Source organism: Heliconius melpomene, chromosome 15 (assembly GCF_056956725.1).
Source record: "Heliconius melpomene rosina isolate 202511_hmr_F chromosome 15, ASM5695672v1, whole genome shotgun sequence".
NCBI classification, from domain to species: Eukaryota; Metazoa; Arthropoda; class Insecta; order Lepidoptera; family Nymphalidae; genus Heliconius; species Heliconius melpomene.
Genome location: NC_140403.1, coordinates 8,652,933 through 8,680,724, shown reverse-complemented (window position 1 = coordinate 8,680,724; position 27,792 = coordinate 8,652,933). Strand labels below are relative to the sequence as shown.

Genomic DNA, 27,792 nt, shown 5'->3' with positions numbered 1-27,792 from the left:
TATTTTTTTCTTTTAACTAGACAAGAACTAAGAAATACACAAAATATTTAATGCCGTGCTTTTTATTGGAAGTTTGTCATTATTAAAAAAAAGTTGAGTTACGCCACAAAATTCAGCTAAACCGTGGAACGAAAGTAGCTTAATCGAAATGTCTTAACGGTAGGTTCCCAGGTTCCTGCTGTCTACGCTGCAATATTCGGGATACAGCGTTTATTTCCAGTACTCTAAAATATATACTAAATAACTACACCCAATTTTATTGATATATCACCATTTAAAATTAAACGATAGTTTTAATGACAACTACAAGCTCATAATAACTTCACATATTTTCCACAGAGTAATTAAACTTTATCTATTAAAACATCCATCAATTCCAAATGACAGTATAGAGCGTGGCAGAGCAAAACTTTAATATAATATTGGTACCTTCACCCGTACAAAGCTGATCGAACATTATTTACTTTAGACAAGCGACCCGCTCGCGGCTTCGCCCGCTTGAAATATATAATTATTTATAAGCATTACTTTCGTTTTCTAATAATAAAATCATTTTAAAAATCAATCTTGAGTGTAAATACAAACAAAAGTTTAAAAATCATAGTTCTTGGATCTATTAAGTTATAAAATGCCACCAATAACATTCACAGATCGTTTACAGGTCCGTTCCGGTTATTATAAGTATAAAAATAAATCCTAAATTTGAATGCATCATTAATTTCATTAACAAACTAATTAAGTATGTATAATTTAAAAAGTCTACATTAATATACAACCTAGTTTCATGAAATATAAAGCTTCAACATCAATATAAACTGACGCAACATATCAATTTCTGTCAATTTGTATATTTTTGCGAGATACGCAAATTAAATGATATTTTTAATAATAATCTTATATTAATTAACTGTAATGTAAAAGTTCTCACTGTTGAAATTGTGAATGTACGAAAGTGTATAAAATACTCGTATGTAGTAGATTTAGGAAAAATTCTCTAAGAATTAACAGGCAAAATAAAACATTTTTCAAAAAATATTTTGAAATTTGTACATTTTTTAGCAATAAATATGCTATAATATTTTGAAAAACCCTTTTAGGCTACAAAGTTAATCCACAAGAAATGTTGCCTACAATAAAACATACCCGCAAAATTATCCTAAACGACAGTCGTGGCGTAGGAGCATAAAATGTGATTATAAACGCGACAGGTTGTGGGTTCGATTCCCTCTCGAGGAAATGAGACATTTAATATTTCCATTTTCGCTCTGGTATTGAGATAAAGTGTGACATTGAGTTTCGCTACTCATCGTGCAATGTCTCCAGAACCTCCTCCGGCAGTAAATGGGGAACGGAGTGTCATAACACTAGGTTCTCTATGCCTGGCTGAAAAAATCTACTTACGTATAACATTACATATAAGTATATCATTCATTTAATATAATCTACATATATCCATAACATAATATGACACAGTCATCTAATATTCCATTTCCCTGTAAATGTTAGGTAGAGCGAGCACTGGAACTTACTCTTCAAACTGGTATCACATTAAAGTTGCTTCTAAGCGAATACCGGAAGTACCCCGTCTCGAACTTCCGGATTAAGTTAATAAACGTCTAAGTAAGATGATATGAGATTTTACATAGTTTTACACGTATAAGGTGGGACGTGTGTATGGCAGTAGGTGCCGTTGTGAATTTTTAATGGGGGTAAGCGAGCGTGGGATTTTGTAAGGAATTCTTAACATAATATCTTATTAAATATTTTCGTATTTATAAGCTTGTTTCGCATAATTTGCATATTTTTACATTGTCTCTCAATTTAGAGATTTTCGACGTAGTAAAAATCCTTACTTACCCTGAGTTAGGATTTATATTTTATGCTTACTAGTTCAAACCCCATTTTAGGGTTTACGCATTATTTCTGAATCCACCCAAGCTTTGCAGTTGTGTCATTTAATCAAATGTAGGTAAATGACAATTATTTTTTGCAGTTTTGTTAGAAAATGCATGTATAAAATTTTGTTTTGCGCAACTTAACATCGCGTTTTACATTACCAACGTAGCGAAGTAAAAATAAGTTGAATCACTGACACTGTACCTACCTACTGTGCGAGCAAACAAACAAAACGATCTGGAACTTCTCATTTTTCATTCACTGCTGTACCAGATTTACACAGAAGTGACCGGCTATAAAATCACAGTGCAGAGCCACCTATATTAAGTTACACAGTTTATAACATTAAAGATTTAAGAAATCTTAATAAATGTTTCTTTTTAACTTTACATTGTATCTCGCAATAGCAGGGTAGGCAGAGGGAACCTAGGAACCTAGTGTTAAGACACTCCGTTCCCAATACGAGGCTTGTTCTTTGCATTAGATTTGATGTGAACATAAAAATAAAACACCTATAATATTTAAATTCCATAGTTTCATTAAACAATTATCTATCATTTTTTTTTCAGCTTCACCTGTAGCAGGGTAGGTAAACGGAGGCTAGTGTTAAAACACTCCGCTCCTACTTTCTGCCGCGGTTTACCATGACACTAGAGTAATGAAATAAAAATATGAAATATCTCATTTCTTCGAGTGAGGATCAAGCCCACAACCTGTCACCATTACAGCCACACGCTTGTGCCCCTGCGCCACGACTGGCCCCAAATATCCAACAAATTGGCCTTAATTAAAAAATAATAAATGTTCCAACGCAACGATTCGAAATTTTTTAATAGTAACTTGTTCATTTATTGTACGACAGATTTACACAGCGGAGGTCGGCCATAAAGCCACGGATCCCAGGCGCCGAAAGGTTTATTAGGTACACGAGACATATTTTAAATAACCTGTTTTATCTTTCAAAGGTTTCGAGTTAAGTGAAATTTATTATATGACAATTAATATGTCAGTAATGTAAGTAATATATGTATAGGTATAATCAGTTTCAATATAAAGAACTAAGGAATAAGAACACAATGAATTGTTAATATTGTAACTATTTATCTCGTTTTCGCCGTTTAAATATTGTAATTATTTTTTTCTTTTAACTAGACAAGAACTAAGAAATACACAAAATATTTAATGCCGTGCTTTTTATTGGAAGTTTGTCATTATTAAAAAAAAGTTGAGTTACGCCACAAAATTCAGCTAAACCGTGGAACGAAAGTAGCTTAATCGAAATGTCTTAACGGTAGGTTCCCAGGTTCCTGCTGTCTACGCTGCAATATTCGGGATACAGCGTTTATTTCCAGTACTCTAAAATATATACTAAATAACTACACCCAATTTTATTGATATATCACCATTTAAAATTAAACGATAGTTTTAATGACAACTACAAGCTCATAATAACTTCACATATTTTCCACAGAGTAATTAAACTTTATCTATTAAAACATCCATCAATTCCAAATGACAGTATAGAGCGTGGCAGAGCAAAACTTTAATATAATATTGGTACCTTCACCCGTACAAAGCTGATCGAACATTATTTACTTTAGACAAGCGACCCGCTCGCGGCTTCGCCCGCTTGAAATATATAATTATTTATAAGCATTACTTTCGTTTTCTAATAATAAAATCATTTTAAAAATCAATCTTGAGTGTAAATACAAACAAAAGTTTAAAAATCATAGTTCTTGGATCTATCTATATATATAAAAGGACTTGTCCTCACTGACTGAGGTAAGACGCACGCACAGCCGTAACCGCTGTGCGTAGGAACGTGGAATTTGGACAAAAGTTTACTTTCGTAATCTGGACATCCACTAAGAAGGGATTTTGAAAAATTTTAACCCTAAAGGGGTTAAATAGGGGTTCAAAGTTTGTATGGAACAAATTTTAAATCGGCACCGATTTTTATAAAATTTGAAATTTAGATTTTTAAAAACATTTAATTGAACACGTGTTTCATCGTTTTCTAGAATTCTCCCCCTAAGGGTGCAAATAAGGGGTTGAAAGTTTGTATAGGTTTTTTTTAAATCGTTACCAATTTGAAATTAAGACTCTTAAACGTATATGATTAAACACATGTTTCATGGTTTTCTAGAATTCACCCCCTAAGGGTGCAAATAAGGGGTTGAAAGTTTGTATGGAAAAATCTTTAAATCGCCACCGATTTTTATAAAGTTAGAAATTTAGACTCTTAAAAACATTTCATTGAACATATGTTTTATGGTTTATTAGAATTCACCCCCAAAATACGCAAGCGAAGCTGCGCGCGTCCGCTAGTTAAGTTATAAAATGCCACCAATAACATTCACAGATCGTTTACAGGTCCGTTCCGGTTATTATAAGTATAAAAATAAATCCTAAATTTGAATGCATCATTAATTTCATTAACAAACTAATTAAGTATGTATAATTTAAAAAGTCTACATTAATATACAACCTAGTTTCATGAAATATAAAGCTTCAACATCAATATAAACTGACGCAACATATCAATTTCTGTCAATTTGCATATTTTTGCGAGATACGCAAATTAAATGATATTTTTAATAATAATCTTATATTAATTAACTGTAATGTAAAAGTTCTCACTGTTGAAATTGTGAATGTACGAAAGTGTATAAAATACTCGTATGTAGTAGATTTAGGAAAAATTCTCTAAGAATTAACAGGCAAAATAAAACATTTTTCAAAAAATATTTTGAAATTTGTACATTTTTTAGCAATAAATATGCTATAATATTTTGAAAAACCCTTTTAGGCTACAAAGTTAATCCACAAGAAATGTTGCCTACAATAAAACATACCCGCAAAATTATCCTAAACGACAGTCGTGGCGTAGGAGCATAAAATGTGATTATAAACGCGACAGGTTGTGGGTTCGATTCCCTCTCGAGGAAATGAGACATTTAATATTTCCATTTTCGCTCTGGTATTGAGATAAAGTGTGACATTGAGTTTCGCTACTCATCGTGCAATGTCTCCAGAACCTCCTCCGGCAGTAAATGGGGAACGGAGTGTCATAACACTAGGTTCTCTATGCCTGGCTGAAAAAATCTACTTACGTATAACATTACATATAAGTATATCATTCATTTAATATAATCTACATATATCCATAACATAATATGACACAGTCATCTAATATTCCATTTCCCTGTAAATGTTAGGTAGAGCGAGCACTGGAACTTACTCTTCAAACTGGTATCACATTAAAGTTGCTTCTAAGCGAATACCGGAAGTACCCCGTCTCGAACTTCCGGATTAAGTTAATAAACGTCTAAGTAAGATGATATGAGATTTTACATAGTTTTACACGTATAAGGTGGGACGTGTGTATGGCAGTAGGTGCCGTTGTGAATTTTTAATGGGGGTAAGCGAGCGTGGGATTTTGTAAGGAATTCTTAACATAATATCTTATTAAATATTTTCGTATTTATAAGCTTGTTTCGCATAATTTGCATATTTTTACATTGTCTCTCAATTTAGAGATTTTCGACGTAGTAAAAATCCTTACTTACCCTGAGTTAGGATTTATATTTTATGCTTACTAGTTCAAACCCCATTTTAGGGTTTACGCATTATTTCTGAATCCACCCAAGCTTTGCAGTTGTGTCATTTAATCAAATGTAGGTAAATGACAATTATTTTTTGCAGTTTTGTTAGAAAATGCATGTATAAAATTTTGTTTTGCGCAACTTAACATCGCGTTTTACATTACCAACGTAGCGAAGTAAAAATAAGTTGAATCACTGACACTGTACCTACCTACTGTGCGAGCAAACAAACAAAACGATCTGGAACTTCTCATTTTTCATTCACTGCTGTACCAGATTTACACAGAAGTGACCGGCTATAAAATCACAGTGCAGAGCCACCTATATTAAGTTACACAGTTTATAACATTAAAGATTTAAGAAATCTTAATAAATGTTTCTTTTTAACTTTACATTGTATCTCGCAATAGCAGGGTAGGCAGAGGGAACCTAGGAACCTAGTGTTAAGACACTCCGTTCCCAATACGAGGCTTGTTCTTTGCATTAGATTTGATGTGAACATAAAAATAAAACACCTATAATATTTAAATTCCATAGTTTCATTAAACAATTATCTATCATTTTTTTTTCAGCTTCACCTGTAGCAGGGTAGGTAAACGGAGGCTAGTGTTAAAACACTCCGCTCCTACTTTCTGCCGCGGTTTACCATGACACTAGAGTAATGAAATAAAAATATGAAATATCTCATTTCTTCGAGTGAGGATCAAGCCCACAACCTGTCACCATTACAGCCACACGCTTGTGCCCCTGCGCCACGACTGGCCCCAAATATCCAACAAATTGGCCTTAATTAAAAAATAATAAATGTTCCAACGCAACGATTCGAAATTTTTTAATAGTAACTTGTTCATTTATTGTACGACAGATTTACACAGCGGAGGTCGGCCATAAAGCCACGGATCCCAGGCGCCGAAAGGTTTATTAGGTACACGAGACATATTTTAAATAACCTGTTTTATCTTTCAAAGGTTTCGAGTTAAGTGAAATTTATTATATGACAATTAATATGTCAGTAATGTAAGTAATATATGTATAGGTATAATCAGTTTCAATATAAAGAACTAAGGAATAAGAACACAATGAATTGTTAATATTGTAACTATTTATCTCGTTTTCGCCGTTTAAATATTGTAATTATTTTTTTCTTTTAACTAGACAAGAACTAAGAAATACACAAAATATTTAATGCCGTGCTTTTTATTGGAAGTTTGTCATTATTAAAAAAAAGTTGAGTTACGCCACAAAATTCAGCTAAACCGTGGAACGAAAGTAGCTTAATCGAAATGTCTTAACGGTAGGTTCCCAGGTTCCTGCTGTCTACGCTGCAATATTCGGGATACAGCGTTTATTTCCAGTACTCTAAAATATATACTAAATAACTACACCCAATTTTATTGATATATCACCATTTAAAATTAAACGATAGTTTTAATGACAACTACAAGCTCATAATAACTTCACATATTTTCCACAGAGTAATTAAACTTTATCTATTAAAACATCCATCAATTCCAAATGACAGTATAGAGCGTGGCAGAGCAAAACTTTAATATAATATTGGTACCTTCACCCGTACAAAGCTGATCGAACATTATTTACTTTAGACAAGCGACCCGCTCGCGGCTTCGCCCGCTTGAAATATATAATTATTTATAAGCATTACTTTCGTTTTCTAATAATAAAATCATTTTAAAAATCAATCTTGAGTGTAAATACAAACAAAAGTTTAAAAATCATAGTTCTTGGATCTATTAAGTTATAAAATGCCACCAATAACATTCACAGATCGTTTACAGGTCCGTTCCGGTTATTATAAGTATAAAAATAAATCCTAAATTTGAATGCATCATTAATTTCATTAACAAACTAATTAAGTATGTATAATTTAAAAAGTCTACATTAATATACAACCTAGTTTCATGAAATATAAAGCTTCAACATCAATATAAACTGACGCAACATATCAATTTCTGTCAATTTGTATATTTTTGCGAGATACGCAAATTAAATGATATTTTTAATAATAATCTTATATTAATTAACTGTAATGTAAAAGTTCTCACTGTTGAAATTGTGAATGTACGAAAGTGTATAAAATACTCGTATGTAGTAGATTTAGGAAAAATTCTCTAAGAATTAACAGGCAAAATAAAACATTTTTCAAAAAATATTTTGAAATTTGTACATTTTTTAGCAATAAATATGCTATAATATTTTGAAAAACCCTTTTAGGCTACAAAGTTAATCCACAAGAAATGTTGCCTACAATAAAACATACCCGCAAAATTATCCTAAACGACAGTCGTGGCGTAGGAGCATAAAATGTGATTATAAACGCGACAGGTTGTGGGTTCGATTCCCTCTCGAGGAAATGAGACATTTAATATTTCCATTTTCGCTCTGGTATTGAGATAAAGTGTGACATTGAGTTTCGCTACTCATCGTGCAATGTCTCCAGAACCTCCTCCGGCAGTAAATGGGGAACGGAGTGTCATAACACTAGGTTCTCTATGCCTGGCTGAAAAAATCTACTTACGTATAACATTACATATAAGTATATCATTCATTTAATATAATCTACATATATCCATAACATAATATGACACAGTCATCTAATATTCCATTTCCCTGTAAATGTTAGGTAGAGCGAGCACTGGAACTTACTCTTCAAACTGGTATCACATTAAAGTTGCTTCTAAGCGAATACCGGAAGTACCCCGTCTCGAACTTCCGGATTAAGTTAATAAACGTCTAAGTAAGATGATATGAGATTTTACATAGTTTTACACGTATAAGGTGGGACGTGTGTATGGCAGTAGGTGCCGTTGTGAATTTTTAATGGGGGTAAGCGAGCGTGGGATTTTGTAAGGAATTCTTAACATAATATCTTATTAAATATTTTCGTATTTATAAGCTTGTTTCGCATAATTTGCATATTTTTACATTGTCTCTCAATTTAGAGATTTTCGACGTAGTAAAAATCCTTACTTACCCTGAGTTAGGATTTATATTTTATGCTTACTAGTTCAAACCCCATTTTAGGGTTTACGCATTATTTCTGAATCCACCCAAGCTTTGCAGTTGTGTCATTTAATCAAATGTAGGTAAATGACAATTATTTTTTGCAGTTTTGTTAGAAAATGCATGTATAAAATTTTGTTTTGCGCAACTTAACATCGCGTTTTACATTACCAACGTAGCGAAGTAAAAATAAGTTGAATCACTGACACTGTACCTACCTACTGTGCGAGCAAACAAACAAAACGATCTGGAACTTCTCATTTTTCATTCACTGCTGTACCAGATTTACACAGAAGTGACCGGCTATAAAATCACAGTGCAGAGCCACCTATATTAAGTTACACAGTTTATAACATTAAAGATTTAAGAAATCTTAATAAATGTTTCTTTTTAACTTTACATTGTATCTCGCAATAGCAGGGTAGGCAGAGGGAACCTAGGAACCTAGTGTTAAGACACTCCGTTCCCAATACGAGGCTTGTTCTTTGCATTAGATTTGATGTGAACATAAAAATAAAACACCTATAATATTTAAATTCCATAGTTTCATTAAACAATTATCTATCATTTTTTTTTCAGCTTCACCTGTAGCAGGGTAGGTAAACGGAGGCTAGTGTTAAAACACTCCGCTCCTACTTTCTGCCGCGGTTTACCATGACACTAGAGTAATGAAATAAAAATATGAAATATCTCATTTCTTCGAGTGAGGATCAAGCCCACAACCTGTCACCATTACAGCCACACGCTTGTGCCCCTGCGCCACGACTGGCCCCAAATATCCAACAAATTGGCCTTAATTAAAAAATAATAAATGTTCCAACGCAACGATTCGAAATTTTTTAATAGTAACTTGTTCATTTATTGTACGACAGATTTACACAGCGGAGGTCGGCCATAAAGCCACGGATCCCAGGCGCCGAAAGGTTTATTAGGTACACGAGACATATTTTAAATAACCTGTTTTATCTTTCAAAGGTTTCGAGTTAAGTGAAATTTATTATATGACAATTAATATGTCAGTAATGTAAGTAATATATGTATAGGTATAATCAGTTTCAATATAAAGAACTAAGGAATAAGAACACAATGAATTGTTAATATTGTAACTATTTATCTCGTTTTCGCCGTTTAAATATTGTAATTATTTTTTTCTTTTAACTAGACAAGAACTAAGAAATACACAAAATATTTAATGCCGTGCTTTTTATTGGAAGTCTGTCATTATTAAAAAAAAGTTGAGTTACGCCACAAAATTCAGCTAAACCGTGGAACGAAAGTAGCTTAATCGAAATGTCTTAACGGTAGGTTCCCAGGTTCCTGCTGTCTACGCTGCAATATTCGGGATACAGCGTTTATTTCCAGTACTCTAAAATATATACTAAATAACTACACCCAATTTTATTGATATATCACCATTTAAAATTAAACGATAGTTTTAATGACAACTACAAGCTCATAATAACTTCACATATTTTCCACAGAGTAATTAAACTTTATCTATTAAAACATCCATCAATTCCAAATGACAGTATAGAGCGTGGCAGAGCAAAACTTTAATATAATATTGGTACCTTCACCCGTACAAAGCTGATCGAACATTATTTACTTTAGACAAGCGACCCGGTCGCGGCTTCGCCCGCTTGAAATATATAATTATTTATAAGCATTACTTTCGTTTTCTAATAATAAAATCATTTTAAAAATCAATCTTGAGTGTAAATACAAACAAAAGTTTAAAAATCATAGTTCTTGGATCTATTAAGTTATAAAATGCCACCAATAACATTCACAGATCGTTTACAGGTCCGTTCCGGTTATTATAAGTATAAAAATAAATCCTAAATTTGAATGCATCATTAATTTCATTAACAAACTAATTAAGTATGTATAATTTAAAAAGTCTACATTAATATACAACCTAGTTTCATGAAATATAAAGCTTCAACATCAATATAAACTGACGCAACATATCAATTTCTGTCAATTTGCATATTTTTGCGAGATACGCAAATTAAATGATATTTTTAATAATAATCTTATATTAATTAACTGTAATGTAAAAGTTCTCACTGTTGAAATTGTGAATGTACGAAAGTGTATAAAATACTCGTATGTAGTAGATTTAGGAAAAATTCTCTAAGAATTAACAGGCAAAATAAAACATTTTTCAAAAAATATTTTGAAATTTGTACATTTTTTAGCAATAAATATGCTATAATATTTTGAAAAACCCTTTTAGGCTACAAAGTTAATCCACAAGAAATGTTGCCTACAATAAAACATACCCGCAAAATTATCCTAAACGACAGTCGTGGCGTAGGAGCATAAAATGTGATTATAAACGCGACAGGTTGTGGGTTCGATTCCCTCTCGAGGAAATGAGACATTTAATATTTCCATTTTCGCTCTGGTATTGAGATAAAGTGTGACATTGAGTTTCGCTACTCATCGTGCAATGTCTCCAGAACCTCCTCCGGCAGTAAATGGGGAACGGAGTGTCATAACACTAGGTTCTCTATGCCTGGCTGAAAAAATCTACTTACGTATAACATTACATATAAGTATATCATTCATTTAATATAATCTACATATATCCATAACATAATATGACACAGTCATCTAATATTCCATTTTCCTTTAAATGTTACATAGATCGAGCGTTGGAACTTACTCTCCAAACTGGTAGGTATTACATTAAAGTTGCCTCTAAGCGAATACCGGAAGTACCCCGTCTCGAACTTCCGGATTAAGTTAATAAACGTCTAAGTAAGATGATATGAGATTTTACATAGTTTTACACGTATAAGGTGGGACGTGTGTACGGCAGTAGGTGCCGTTGTGAATTTTTAATGGGGGTAAGCGAGCGTGGGATTTTGTAAGGAATTCTTAACATAATATCTTATTAAATATTTTCGTATTTATAAGCTTGTTTCGCATACTTTGCATATTTTTACATTGACTCTCAATTTAGAGATTTTCGACGTAGTAAAAATCCTTACTTACCCTGAGTTAGGATTTTTATTTTATGCTTACTAGTTCAAACCCCATTTTAGGGTTTACGCATTATTTCTGAATCCACCCAAGCTTTGCAGTTGTGTCATTTAATCAAATGTAGGTAAATGACAATTATTTTTTGCAGTTTTGTTAGAAAATGCATGTATAAAATTTTGTTTTGCGCAACTTAACATCGCGTTTTACATTACCAACGTAGCGAAGTAAAAATAAGTTGAATCGAATCTGTAACCATCACGATTACAGTCAAACGTCCCACAGAGCCGCAAACGTTAAAAATTAAAAAAAAACCCAAATTTGAAAACCCAATCTAGGTTACCCAACCAACTATCACATACCTATCTAGGGCGCTCTATCCAGTTTCAATTACAAACTGAGCAATCGGGAACCCGACACCGATCCATCACGAGAACACGGCGGAGTGTCAACGGAACTTATAGAACTGTTATTGATTACTATAGGGTTTTGCGTAATACGGTAACTACCTATATATAGTTTAGTAATTTAGTGTTATCTGTATTAGTACTAAGATAGATATATTTTTTAAGGCACGGACGACAAAAGTCTGGGGCGCTTAACAAGTCAAAAAAAACATCTGTTTATAATGAATAACACAGCTATAATACGAAAAATACAATATTTTATTCCCTTTTTAGATGTTGTGCAATCCTAAATCCTGCGATATTCTTGTGATGTCCATGAAAAGGTCACCCACGGGATCGCTTTCACATACAATCATGATAAATGACTAGAGAGTCGATAGGCAGAAATCTAAACATAGCAAAATAGAAAATACATCAAGTATAATCAAAGATTTTTTTTATTCTCATTACTCCCTATGAGACGTTACAAGCCAATGCCCAACGTCGCGTAACCTAACACCGCAAATTGTTTAATCTCACAAAGTCACGTCACGTACTTAATAATATTTGTAATTTCACTCAAAATACACTAGAAAAAGAAAATACATTCAAAATAACGTTAAATATAATATAAAAGTAATTAGCAACAAGCGTATATGTTTCACAACTGGAAAGTTTACCTTTTCAGTGTTAGTTTTCAGATCCAATCTACTCAGTTAATAACTGGCTGTTTCATACTTAGCCGCTATGACATAAATTCTATTACACACCTAATTTTGTATGAAACGTCAACACCATGCAAGTTTTAAAGGTGTTGTTTAATAATGTGAATATAATTAAGTCTGGTGTTTAGCAGGTTTTCAAATTTAAATCAGCTTTCGCTGTATCCCGCACACTGCATGGTAGGCAGAGGGAATAGGTTCCTTTCGGTCTTAACATTTTCCGCCGAATTCTGGAGGCAATGTGTGTTGAGTAGCGTAGATCAGCACCGTGATTCCACTACCAGTAGCGTTTACGATCACACACTTGTCGCTCCACGACTGGCTTCAAATATACTAGCCTAGGTAATTTTTATTACTATCCGAATAAATAATATTGAATCCATGTTTACCTACTGCAAAAAATCAATTCGTTCTTTTTTATTTTTAATTAGCTCATTATAAATATAATCAGGAAGCCAGTCGAGTTACTATTAATAGGAATGGAATGTCTTAACACTAGGTTACGAAATTCCCAGATTCAAGTAAGAATTATCATTGAGATTGAATTAGAAATCTTTCAGATAAAAAATAATCATTAGGTTTCTTAACTTGATTGTATGTCATCTATGTTGTATTAAAATTGAAATAAAATCTTGACATTAATAAAAAAACAGACCTAAGTCAATACATATCCATAGATAAACATATTACAACAGAAGTGCCTCAAACAAAGTTATGAATGATTTATAGCTCACTCCACCTCGTCCGCAGTCTGGATGTTGACAGACACCTTATAAATAGTAGGGGTTGTATTCCATTGGGGCTGTCACAATTTCCTAATGACTTACCGTCTGGACAGGAAGTTCACGAATTTTAAATATAAACTTGAATTGAAAACCAAATAAAACATTGTGTAAACATTGTGAACGGTATTTCTCATTAAATTAATTAATTTCATTTTTGCTTATGGTAAAAAAGCGTATATTATAAAGGGCTATCATTGAATCCGTCGTAGCGCAGTTGAAACATACCAAATACCACTTACCGAAGTGTTTATATTTGAAATATATTTTTATTATCTTCATAAATAATTATTAATGTAATAAAAACTGTGTAAATGTAAAAAGTGTAGAGCGTGAAACGTTGAGCACAGTAAAATGTATCCGCCACAAGACTAGCAAGGCACTCCGTCCGCCACGCACCTCCCAATTTTTAAAGCACTACATGCAGAATGAATGAACGGAACTCAACGACCGCGCCGTGCATTGTCTTGTCATTTGCCTAGGTGAGAATCAAACCCACATGTCCTATCTGTCACATTTACATTCCGAGTCTCTGCCGCTGCTCTACGACGGGCCTCAGTGAGTGTATGTATCTAAAACTGTTAAAGTTCCTTAACATAGCTAGATATCATAATTAAATCAGCTTCACGCTGTATATATAAGGGTCGGGCCCCAGGGGAACTTAGTGTCTTAACACTAGGTTCCTTCTACCTAGATATCAGAATTTATGTAATAAAATAAGTATAATATTAAAAAATAAATATAATATAGTAAACAATATATGTAACATACGCTAATATACACGTATATCACATGATCGTAGCCACATGGCCCCATGAATAATAGTAAATGTCATAGAGCCATATAACTCATGAAACTTTACGACTCTGTAAAGAGAATTGCTTATAGCATTCATAATTTTACTATCAGTTACACCTAGGTGGACTAAGTCAAATATGCATTAAATTTACAAGATTTTATTTCTCTTTCTCTCTCTAGAGTTCTGCTATTCAGGTCTTGATGCCATCAACGGATCAGGTCGATGATACTAAATTTTTATATCGTCATCTAACGTACGATTGGCCGCCGAGTTGTTGATGGAAGTTGTTAAATTCAATTTCTTAGATTTACTATTAGGTAGATAGGTATTAAGGTAAGGGAACCCGCTGGATTCAGAGAACGCAGGACCGGACGGAGTGGCGAGCATTAGGGGAGGCCTATGTCCAGCAGTGGACTTTAAAAGGTTGATGGATGAGATAGGTATTTACTAATAAAAACACGTTAAAAACTATTAATTTCTATAATTATAAGGTTTAATAAAATTAAAAAACCTACTTACTCTACTATCTTTTTAAAAAAACCGCATAAACATGATCAAAGCAATTGCTCTAAGAAAACAACAATAGAATCTAAATTGTAAACGGTTGATCGCACTAAACACTGCCGGGGCCCTGTACCAACAACTGCACGCCCGATCGACGCTGAAAGAAACCCGATATTAGAAAACAAAAAGCTGACTCTGTAGAAGATTGCGTCAGGCACCGACGACTGAAAGTTAAAAGTGAAACGAAGTTAGGCTTTTTTTTAATAGTACTAACAATATAACAATAGTATTTTTTGTCTACCTTTTTTATTTATTATTGGTCGAGTATAAGATTAGTTAGTGATACGACACTATGTTTTTAAAGGAAATCCGACTGAGCGGATTCACTTTAACCCGCGGCTTCGCCCGCGAAATAGAGAATGGTTCCTGAGATTAGCGCCTTCAAAACAAAAACCAAACAAACTCATTAATGAAAGCTAAAAAGTTTAAGAGTATAGCTAAATTAAATGCTTATAATATTTCAAACGGATATCGAAACCATAAACATCGCGTGTACCAACTTACGTTATTAAGTTAATCATACTATAAAACGTCGAGTGCAAATATCCAACTTCTAAACTCCTTACTTTAATTAATATAATATACCTAGGTAAAATAATCATTTCACTCTGGTATATAGTTTATTACCTATAACAACAGTACCACGAACAAACTAATAATAAGCTTTGAAATTTTACTCACTATAAAATGTACCATTCGAGGAAACTGATTTTTTTGAAGCTGATTTTTTTTTGTATTTTTATTTTTAAGTATAGAAAATAATATTGTTAGCTAAATAATGACCATAGAGGTTATATAAGGACGACTCTAATTACTGGCTGGCATTTTTATAGGCTGTCAACCGCGACCGAAAGAAAAGGATCGCTAACGTCACTCTGAACGATGAATTCTTTAAAACCGAATATTGTTATTAGACTGCTAGATAATTCCCTTTGGTTGTTTAATAATTATTTGAAGCTTTGTTTTAATTCATTACCTTTCCCACTTTATTTAATATTTCCAATAGTTTCTTACAATATATCTAACGAAGCTCGAGCTTTAACATCTAGAAAGTATAAGACCAAGACAAAAACCGGAACGCATGAATCACCAGCTCGAAACGACGAAGACACGACTCAATTGATATAATTCATTCGATGGAGCAAATCCGTTCCGAGCGGGAGGGCCATTGTCGGTCGCAACTCAATAATGAAACGCAAAAAAACTGTCACAATGGATGTTATAACCCCCAATATTGTAAGGGGAATTAGTACGCATTACTTAATAAAAGGCTGAGTAATTTTTTTTTATGCATTTTCCATTATAAATTAAGAAGAACTTGATATAGAAATAGAAGGAAATAGACGGAGAAATCTCGCTTTTAATTGGAAAAGACAGCTCATGACCACGATCACTCCGACAAGAGCGTACGACTAAAAAGAAGAAGAACTAAGAAAGGTCACCATGTTCTTTTACTTTATAATATATCATTATATTATATCAGATTGGTAAAACACCAACCACCAACCTATAGCTTTTATATATATTGCAAATAGCTTTAGAGGCGGAAAGGACCTAGTGTTGAGACACTCCGTTCCCAACGCATCGCCTATCGAGTCACATTGCGTGTCGAACACTTAGATCGAACTAAACACCGCAATTTCTCTTGTTACCGGAGCAGAGAAATAAAAATAATTCCTTCTCCCCAGTGGAAATCGAACTAGCAACCGTCGCTTCTACAGTCAGACACCGTAACTCCCTGATATTATTAACTGTATAATAATATACTTATGCAATATATATAAAAATCACAGTAGCAATACATTACTTATTACGTTTGATTCGTAACGACTTCACGAGCAACACGGTGACGTTATCGATTGCTCGAAGGTCGGATGAGCAATAACAAATTCATAATTCATAGAGTTAAGTGGAAAATATATATCAATTAACCATTCATGAAATGATGTTTCAGCAACAAAAAACACTATAAGTTTTACAATTAAAATCCAATGCAACACTTTTAAAATACGGTCAAAATTCATAAGCTAAATCTAAAGAAGCAAGTCCTTATAAAAAAAAACCACTGGGTAATCAGTTTATAATCTGTAAATATTCTCTTATAACTCTGTTACTCAAATCAGCTTCACGCTGTATCCCGCATGTACAACAGAGTAGACAGAGAGAAGGTAGTGTTAAGACACTCAAATCTCCACCAAAAAAGAGAACCTGGATATGTAAGTGATTAAGAAAGAACATAAACATTACTTATACGTACATACATAGACCAAAACTTCCTTTAAGACCGATCCACACGTGTAGACAGACATATTTGGACGGCACGAATAAGGAAACGCGGGGATTCAATGCACTCTACATCCGGTCTATAGGATAATTTAGGCGCAAGTATTATCTATACTCTATGATTCTCTTGTCTATGCTTCCTGTACGCGTTATGGCGCGCAAACTGACAGACGTAATGGCGGTAAGAATAAAATATGGCAGCGGAATTATTTATTTTCACTTCAATATTCTTTGTACAATAAAATGTCATGTTCGCCAAATATAGAATACAATGGGTCAGTCTGAGAATAGTGAAAGTGATATCTTTAAAAAAAAACAACCGGCCAAGAGCGAGTCGGATATTATATTATTCTTGTTATGCAATTATGAACCGAATTCAAATAACAGGAGGTTCTTAATTTGACCGAAAGATAATAATTTTCGTTTGCAGTTTCTATTGATTTTCATACTTAATACATTATTTTTACAATTTTCTCTTTCATAGAATATTAGACATTCTCAATACAATAAATGTTATAGCAAGCATAATTTTTAAATATCAAATTTCTAAGGTCTGATATCTAAAAGTATATCTAAATAATTAAAACGAATGAGGAGACATTTTTGTCATCTATATTATACGAAAAAAATAAAAATAAAATAAAATCAATAAAAAAACATTATAATATAATTATTTAAGGAAAAAGGTTAAATAACATAAGTGTTAATTGATAAACTTATATGATTTATACATGTCCCACTTTAAGAACGTATTGTCGTAAACCATTGTATTTGGTACTAAAAGATAATGAGAGCGTGATTGATGATGCAAAGTGAGGTTCTGACAGTGTTTGATTTTGCAAAGACTCATCCCACGCGAGTGAAGTTTGAAAACAAAAGTTTCCTTATTTGGGTTAATAATAAAAAAATGACGACAACGCCTCAAGATTTCGGTAGAAAGTAGAGAATGTAGTGTTTTAACACTAGGTTCCCTCTGCCTACCCATGCGTACCCGTATATGCGGGATACAACGCAAAGCTATATATATAAAAAACAATTATACATTATATACCTAACAGATAGATATATTTATGTCTAACTTAACTTATTTGTTTAGTAAATATTAATATACAAGTATTCCATAATTTATAAAATTTTTGCAACACTATACGTGTATTGCTATCTATAAAAACAAAGGAAACAAAGAAAAAAAACGCAAAATCATAGACATTCGCATATAGAGTAGACAAAGTCGAAAATCCTTATATTTTTTGTAAGCCTTTAACTATGGGTCTTTTCAAAGGGCAGTAAACAGTGGTGTATTAAAGTTCCCCGCACGGGACCGGCCTTTCAATTTTGCAGACAGACCGTTTAAATCCGGATTGTGCTTTTAATTAATATTTAAAATAATTTCCTGGTTCAAAAAACCTTTTTTCTATTGTTATTAGGATTTTTTTTGGTACAAGAGCGAAGAAATGTTCATATCAATAAATAGGAAATAATTAATTCCTATGAGCGGGGATCGAATTCACAACCGTCGCGTTACAATCACACTCTACCCCTGAGCCAAGACGACCGCTATAATAATTATATTTAATTTAAATGAACATATCGAAGAGCCCTCGTAAACGCCCTTAATAAAATTTGATTGTACCTACTACCACCTTCGCTTCGTAGTTTCTTCTTGATTTTGACAAAGCAGAGAGTACCAACTAATTTAGAATTACTCCTTACTTCCAAAATATAAGAAAAACATATTATATAGAAGTAAATGAATTCAATATAGTATATGTAAGATATATATTTAAAGTCAAAAGTTACATCACGCGACGCGATAACTTCTCAACTGGCAACTTGTCAATAAACGGCCGCGATTGATATCGCAATCAAAATTAGCACAGACAAATTGCTCAATTTAGTTTTTACAACGTTTTCACATTGAATATGGTAACTTATGGCGACTGGTATCTGCGAGCTATATACCTAATTAACTTTTCTTCTTTTAGTTTCACGATGTATCACGCACACAGCAGGGTTGGCAGAGGGAACCGTCGTAGTGTCTCAACACTAAGACACTCCGTTCACCATAAATTGAGTCAAACTTTGTATATGCAATTAACGTGGCCAAACCGTCCCAAGAGTGTCGCCTGAGATGGTTTGGCCACGTTACGCGCCGACCTAAGAACTATGTCGGATGCAAGTGCCTTGCTATATCAGTTCCTGGAGTGAGACCTCCCGGACGCCCAAGGAAGCGCTGGCTGGATGTCGTGATGCAGGACATGAGAGCCAATGGTCTAACCACCGAGGACGCAAAAGACAGTGCAAAGTGGAGTAGGTTGAGTAGGAGGGCAGACCCTGGCAATAGCCGGGATTAATGCCAGGAGGAAGAAGACTTTGTTTATGCAATTATTACTGGAAACCTCTTATTGTATTGTTTATAACAATACTTAGCTAACTCATTGAAACGAATGATAAGAATACATGGTATTACATAGAATTAAACATCAATGACGGTATTGTGGTTTGTGGTTCGAAATGATATTTCTATTGTGATAGGAATAAAACAAAGCTATTACTCATTTACAACAATTTGATATCTAACTTCCCGGCTTACTCAATACAAATTATAAAATTATAAAAATTCCAGAAATTAAATTACCGATTTTGAACATGTTTGTGTAATTTAGAAAATACGTAGTTAGAAGAGGGCTTTCTCGCTGTGGTAGAGAGACAAAGCTTGGCATTCAGTTCTGCCATTCAACACATAATGTCTCTAAAATTAGACGGAAAGTGAGAAAAGGAGGTCTTAACTCTATATTCTCTCCGCCAACTTTGTTACATGCGTGACTTATTTGGGACCTAAAACAATAATTAGTTATACTAATGCAATGAAATCTAGAAAAAACAAATCTGAACAATTACAAAACAGTAGTTCTCATACAAAATTAGGTTATAACAATATAATATACCTACCTACCTATCACAAATAGAAGATACCGTCCTTATCAGGCGGACGCCGCCCACTCCGGAACGATAAGTGTGCGAATTACCCGCTGCAATTGCATTTCAAAGGTTATAAGTTAAATTAATTAGCTTCACGCTGAATCACGCTGTATCCCGCATGTAGCAGGGCAGGCAGAGGAGGCAACTAAGGCACTCCGCTCTGCATTTTCCGCCGAATTATGGAGGTATTGCGTGTTGAGTAGCAGAACTCAACGCCGGGTAACTCAATTTCATTTCTTCGAATGGGAATCAAACCCATAACTTCTCGCATTGGAGTCACGCACTTTTGCCCCTGTAACATGCAGGATACAGCGTGAAAAATTCAAAAAATATTCTTTATTGTATATTGAATAATGCAATTACAAAACCGTTCACAATTACAAATGAAATAGCACAACAGGCGGCCTAATTGCTAAGTGAGCAATCTCTCCCAGGTAACCTTGGGGTTGAGAAAGGAATAAATTAAATTGGGAGAGGTTTATAATATACATATACAAACACATAAATACCTACAAAAATATATGTATATACACAGATTTTGCCCTATTACCAAAGCGAAGGAAATACAAAGAAAATAATTCATTGCCTCGACTGTAAACCGAATCCAACCGAACCCTTACATTTCAGCCACTTCATCATAATAAATTATAACTCAAAAACTCATACAAACACGACATACATACACAGTCCACGATCAATATCCAGAGGCACAAGAGGTCCACGACCCAGTTGCACCTGCGAGCTGGCGGCAGCGGGATGAAAGACGCGGTTATAAATATGCAGCGATCGACAGCGACGGTTTGTATAGTAATGGAATTACTTTTTATTATTCATGAGTGGGGGTATCTACTATTCAGATTAGTTTTCGAGTGCAATTGAATTATTAGTTTAATTATTTAAAATTAAGATTAAATAACTAAATTCCAATTAACAATTAACGTATTATTGTTTTAATAATAATAAACAGTTTAAAAAAATATATGTTATTAATTGCTATATACCAATTTGAATTAAAAGTAGGGAAATCGTTAAAAGCAACGCTCACGTGAACGCGAAGGTCGTACGTCAAGGAGTATATTTTTGGTACAGACGTTTACGAGAAAAATTATCATGACAGATATACATATGCGGCTTTGAAGAAGAGATTAGATGGCTTCTCATATTTCATATTTTAATCTGTACTAATTTAAACTTTACATCCATAATGGCGTGTATTTATAATTATCATAAAAAGGAATATTATTTAATATATATTTAGTTCAAACCAGCACTTCCAGGCTTCAAAACGAAGAACCAAACGAACTCTTCGGGTTCATAATATTAATAACAAACACTTTAGCAAAAGAGAACTTACAGAAAAAAATTATATAAAATAACCTTACTTTCAAGTTTTCTTCATACTGTAGTAAACATGGACGATTGTTTGCTCTAAAATCGTAACGGCGTCGGCGTCAAGTCATCGAAACAAATTGAGAGAGTACAGTTATCGTGGGGGAGTTGATTGGATTTCTACCCTAGCGTCAATACAAATAAGTTTACTGCGGGAATCGAACTGAAACAGTTATACAATCAGCTTAGAATAATTTAAAAAAGAAATTAATAGAAATAAAATTGTTCAATATTAATTATATTACTAGTTGTTACTAAAGCTAGGAAACAAAAATTTTAAATAATTTATTTCATCGAGTTGTACCTCCTGGAACCTGTCGCGTTTACAATCACACGCCACACCACTACTGAGCTCAAAAAAAATGTATTAAAAAAGATAAATATAATTAACAGAAAAAAAATATACGTCACCTAACAGACATTCATCACAGACCCATTAGTGAATGATATAGAGAAAAAAAAAAAAAGAAGCATTAACCCAATTCAAAACGCACCCCGAGGCGAGCTCGAGTGCAGCGCGGCAGTGGACGAGTGCTTGAGCAAACTACGGTTTTTACTGTGGGAACCTTTAGAATTTACCGTGGTCCCATTCCATGACGGCGGATACCTAACACTTTTTATTGTCCCATTTTAGTACTCGTACTTACTGGCTACCTAAATGTGAATAAAAATTTATTCTCATATTATAACTAGGCCGCCGCGTGGCTTCGCTCGCTTTTACTACACAATTATTTACATTATCATCTGAATTACTTTCGTCATCTACTAACATATTATCATTTATGCGACAATATCCATACATTTATAGCTCAAGTCAATAAAACATTTATTTTGTACAATATTGGCGCCAGGAATTATTAAAATTAAGGTAACTTTTTTATTTGGGAACCGATTGAAATAAAACTAACAAACACTAAATATAATGCAGAGGGAACTTAGTGTTAAGACACTCCGTTACCCACTTTCAGCAGAATTAGCGAAAGAAACATTCACCGCCCCGCTTTTACTATGCAGGTACACAAGTAACAGAACGAAGACATGAAAATATTATAGAAAATAAGAATTAATTTCTCCGAGTGGATATCAAACCTACAACCGTCGCTTTTACAGTCACATGCCTGTGCCACTGCGCCACACTGACCTCAACTAATAATTATAATTTTCGAAAGTTTGTATGAAACTTCGTTACTATAAATGCTAGGAGTCTCAAATTTTGCATAGACGTCACTAGGACGTAGTCATTGAGACAGAAATTAATAATAACATAGTTCACGCGGGTAAAACCGCGAGCGGACCGCTAGTAAATTATAATATTAAATAGTATAATAACATTCTTTTGTATAATAAAAGTTAAAGTGTGACAAAATCATAAGCTCAACGAACACAACCCGCATAGTAGGGAAGTTAACGAACTCATTTTAATGGCTCGATGGCAATAAATAGGTTTTAATCTACACGTTAAACCAATATCCAACGCCGCGTTGAAATAAAATGGTTTTTGGGAAACTAACTAGTTAAAAAACGTCCATTTTATCTTGAAACATCTTTTATAATTGTCAACGACTTTTTTAAAACTTTTTTAATTGACTATTGGTAAAGAAAGTTAATTTAGAACTTGAATTTTGAACCCCATATCCATATAGGTATGTAGATCTCCCATTCTTTTGTCGATGAAGTAGAGAACGACGCATTACTTAACATTAAACTTGGCTCTCATTTTACATTTATGTTTGTGATGGGATTGTTTACTATATTATTGTAAAGTAAGCAACGCAGTGGTATCCTGTGATAAAAACAAAAAAAAAACATTTAGGCCGGCGTGGTAAGGCGTGACAATAAACGCGACGATTTTGAATTCAATTCCTACTTGAGGGAATGAATAATTATTATGAATATTCCTCGCTCTGATAACATTTTTATCTTTAAAACGCAAAGTCTCGAAAATTGAACAGAAATTGGGGAACGGAGACTTAACATTAATTAGGTTCCCCTGCCTACCCTGCTATATGCGTGAAGTTAAAGCATTTAAATTACCAGAACCCCTGACCACTAGGGTATAATTGTAATAAGCGTGCACAGCTGGATACATCCAATAATAGTAGATCTCCCGTACCGTTGATTTATGACCTAGATATTTGTAAACGCATTGCCAAACGGGGATGCGGTGTCCGCTATTACAGTACGATCGACGAGTTGTGGCCGTTCTGAAGCTAGGTTTTCCTCATTGTCCAATTGGAAAGAAAATCATTAAAAGTAATAAAAATTCTAAAATCTAATCTGCGCAACCGTGTACAGCTAAATTCAGGGCGGCCACGACTTGTCAACCGTACTGTACTGTGGTTACGGTGCCTCTACTACTAGCCCCAGATATAGACTAAATACTAGCTTTTAGTATTGGATATTTGGAAATTAATAGCTCAGTTTATGAGGTCGGTCAGCTATGGCGTCGTGTTGTAATAAACATTCCTAGCTGGTATCAAAATTGAAATGTTTATTCAATTTGAAATCTAGAGAAATTTCAAATTGTTAATTTAAATCAATATGTTAATATTGTCTATTAATAAGCAGATTTGATTAGGTGGAAAGAATTCAACAGTGGCTTTTCTATTATTTTCTATTATGATGGTGATATACAAAATATTAGTGAATATTGAAAATATTTTAATAATTTCTCCATAAATACACATATAATTAAAAAAAGTTGAATAAATATTGTTCAATAAGCTCGAATTTCGGAACCAATACACACTAAATGTTAATTAATATAAAAAATGCAAATTTAATTGAAAATATTTCTGAAATAACAATTGCAATAATAATAGGTATAAAATAATTTTAGCTGTATCATCCCTTTTTCTGTCAACAGTGAACGAGATTTTTCGCCTCAAACACGCAAAGCACGGTATGCTTTGCGTGTTAATACGTGTGCATACGATTAATTAAACCCAAACTCGACTATTTAATCTTCTTTTCACGGGATTTATTTCCATAGAGCTACCGGCACAGCGTTTTACGCAACTACATTTATAAGAGGCCTCAAATGCCTTTATTAGTAAATACTTTAACTTGGTTTTATTTACACTGTGAAATAATAACAATGACAACACCGTTGTGGCGCAGTGGAATAACGGTTGTGGATTCAATTTCCACTCATCGAAATAAATTATTAATTATTGTCCTTTCTTTGCTCTGGTAACAAAGATGAATGGCGGTGTGGATCTTAGCTAACTAAGAAAATTCAGCGAGGAAACGGATTATTTTAACACTAGGTTCCCTCTGCCTATCCTACTATATAGGGGATACATAGTGAACCTAATAAAAAAAAAAACAACAATGTTTTAAATTCATTTGAAGTACAATAATAAAAAAAAGTTCTTCTATTCTTTATATTTTTAAATGAATTGTTATGAGCGAGACCGATGGCGTCACGGCTCTTGAACCGGCCGGGCTGAGTAATAACTTTTGTTTATTCCAATCACAGTTATACATTTAAATTAATTGCTTCTGTTTAAGCTATCTGCGATTAAAATATAACTTTTATTTAATTAAAATATATAATGGAAGGTTTATTTTATTATTATTTTTGTATTATTTTCTACAGGAGGCAAGTTAAAGTTTCCGCCTCCACATACGAGACGTCGCGTATTGGGTAGCGGAATTCAACGCCGCGTCTTGTCTTGGATAGGCCAGGATAATGAAAACATTTCACTCCTTCAAATGTGAATAGAACCCACAATCACCGCGTTAACAGTTAGATCACTGCGCCACAACGGTATTTTATATACTTTCCTATCATCAACATTTGATTATTTTATTTATTAAACTAATTATTTTGCATGTTGCGTAATTAACAAAGGAAGTGAAAGATTAATATAAAAGGGTATAGAAATTTTGAACTGAAGGCAATGAGAAGTGAAAATTTTTCTCTCATTTTTTATACTAGCTATTCATAGTATCTTTATGGGTGACTTTTCGAGAAACCTGATTTAAACCTAAAAATAAAAGCGAAAATTAAAAATTAAAGAGCGAACAGTGTTTATTGTGTAGGGCTACGAATTAAAACGACATGTTTTTATTTGTGAGGTGATCTATCTCTAAAGACTTAGTAAAATAATTGTATCTTTGATAATATGAAAAAGCTGTAAGCCAGCCAGCAAGAAATATTAATTATTCCGTGCGTGCAGGTTAGCTACTACGCATCTATATTGCGAATACATAGTTGACGCCATTGTTTATAGTATTACTATATACTACTATAGTATTTAAATACAAGGTGTACTACAATTTTATAGCAAAATCTTTATAATCGGTAATTTATTTAATAGAATTATTACATCTATATATTTATAACATCTTCTGTTATACTCTGTGACTGATAGACAATGCATAGGAGAAAGTACTGGACTTACAAAGCAGAAATTTGACAGGCAAATTTAGTAAGTGTGGGGGAACAATTGTGTTGGTTATTTTTTTAATTTGACCTTCCGAAAATCTGTATGGACTTGGTGATATTGCCTCTTGAAATTGGAACAGGTGAGACCCGCTTGTGGGACACAGATTTGAATATGCAATCAGCAATCCTATGAAGATTTGCTTCAGGCAGTCTTTGGGCTGACATCGAGGTCGGGGTCAGGAGTTGAATGGGTCATCGCGTCAAACGTGGCTATTACGTTCATGTTAATAAGGCCAGACTTAATATTCATCTCATTTCTTGTATTACTAAATTTAGTTAGGTATTTATACACTAGAAAACAATAGCTAAAAATAATTTAGCAAATGCGCTCTTAGGGGATTAATTTAATACACTCAGACTCGTATTGATAAATTACATCTCTAAAGAAAACGGCATCTTAAGATCGATCTCAGAATTGATTTGTACTGCATGCTTGCAAATATTTCATTTAAATAACATTACTTATTGTGCTATTTCTCAAAAGTCATACAGGAACGGGAAAAACAAGATTCGTCATTTTATGTTTTAAATTCCACGCAAAAAAAAATGCGGGCGACGACTAGTATTATTAGTTAAGTATTCCTTTTTTTAATATAATGCAATTTTAGGTACTAATAGCAAAATATATAGAGCAGCTTTAAGATATTATCAAAATGTAACCCTCAAATACATAGTGTGACTCATAAGGGGGGTGATACACCCTTATTTATTACTATATCGAAGGTCACAAGGGCAGAAAGTGTCATTAGAGCATTAAGTAATCAAGAGTAGCCATTATTTTTGTTCGCACCGTCTGACTGTAATCGCGGGGGTCGTGGGTTCGGTTCCAAATCATAGGAATGAATTATTTTCATTTCCTTATTTTGGTAACAAGAAACGGAGCGGCGTTCAGTTCCGCCACTTAAGAGTCAATATTGCTAATTGAACTCGGATGAAGGCCTAGTTTTATAAATAAGAAACATTTATTATAAATAAATATTTATGAGTTAGATGTAACATAATAAACATCCTAAGTATGTTTCAAGCATATGGTAGAAAACACCTGGCCCCATACTGCACAATGACATTACGACCTTGAGTATGTAAAATAACTAATAACAATGATTTTTACAGCTTAAGCATTTTTTCATTAACATATTTTTATTATTTCGTTTATGAATTTAGTAATAATCCAATTCGTAACATTGTTATTTTAATTTAAAAATATATATTTATACAAATCATTCCTACAAAATGAAACTTGTTTTCTAATAAAATAATGTAAAAAAAACTTTAGTCATCTGTTTTGGCCTGCACATATGGATATATTAACTTTTTTAATGTATTTTTTTTAATAAAAATGATTTTCGTTTATATTAACATTATCCTAGTATGTATATATTTACAAGTGATTTAGATATTAACACTATCGATTTTAAAATTCACGAACATTAATTGTAGTTGTCAGTACTTCAGTAGTATAACTAATTTGTAAGGGTGGATCGACCTAGCACATGAGAACGCACAAGGCAGCGTTTATAAATACTCTCGTGTAATACACCGACTAAAATATGAAACTTTGAAATGAATTTAAATTAAAAATAAATATTAAGCATAATTACCTTATATTTTTCAGAAAATAATGGGTTCTTGTGTTCAGAATCTCGTGCCTTGTCCCTATGAAATCTTGCACAACCACTGAACTCAAAAACTACGCAAATAAAACACACTGGCACTTACGTTCACTTATAAATGATGAAAAAATCAAAGAATTGATAATATCATGAACCAATTATGTCATGAAACGTCCAGTAATCTGTTATAAAATGAAAAAAATGTAGCATCTCCTTATAAAAGTACCGACACACAATAAACACGACCACTACCCAGAAAATCCATTCAAAACTGACACAAACATATAAGCGGCGCTACTATCGCCT

At 33.2% G+C, this 27,792-nt stretch overlaps 1 protein-coding gene across 1 annotated transcript in view; it reads right to left on the bottom strand.

The window, feature by feature from the left end:
* Positions 1–27,774, bottom strand: part of LOC146531629 (protein tweety-like) — a 79,949-nt gene extending 52,175 nt beyond the window's left edge. The window contains exon 1 of the mRNA XM_085198760.1: positions 27,475–27,774. The gene's annotated coding sequence lies outside the window, so the exon portion shown is untranslated. The remainder of the gene's footprint in view (positions 1–27,474) is intronic.
* Positions 27,775–27,792: the final 18 nt, after the last annotated feature.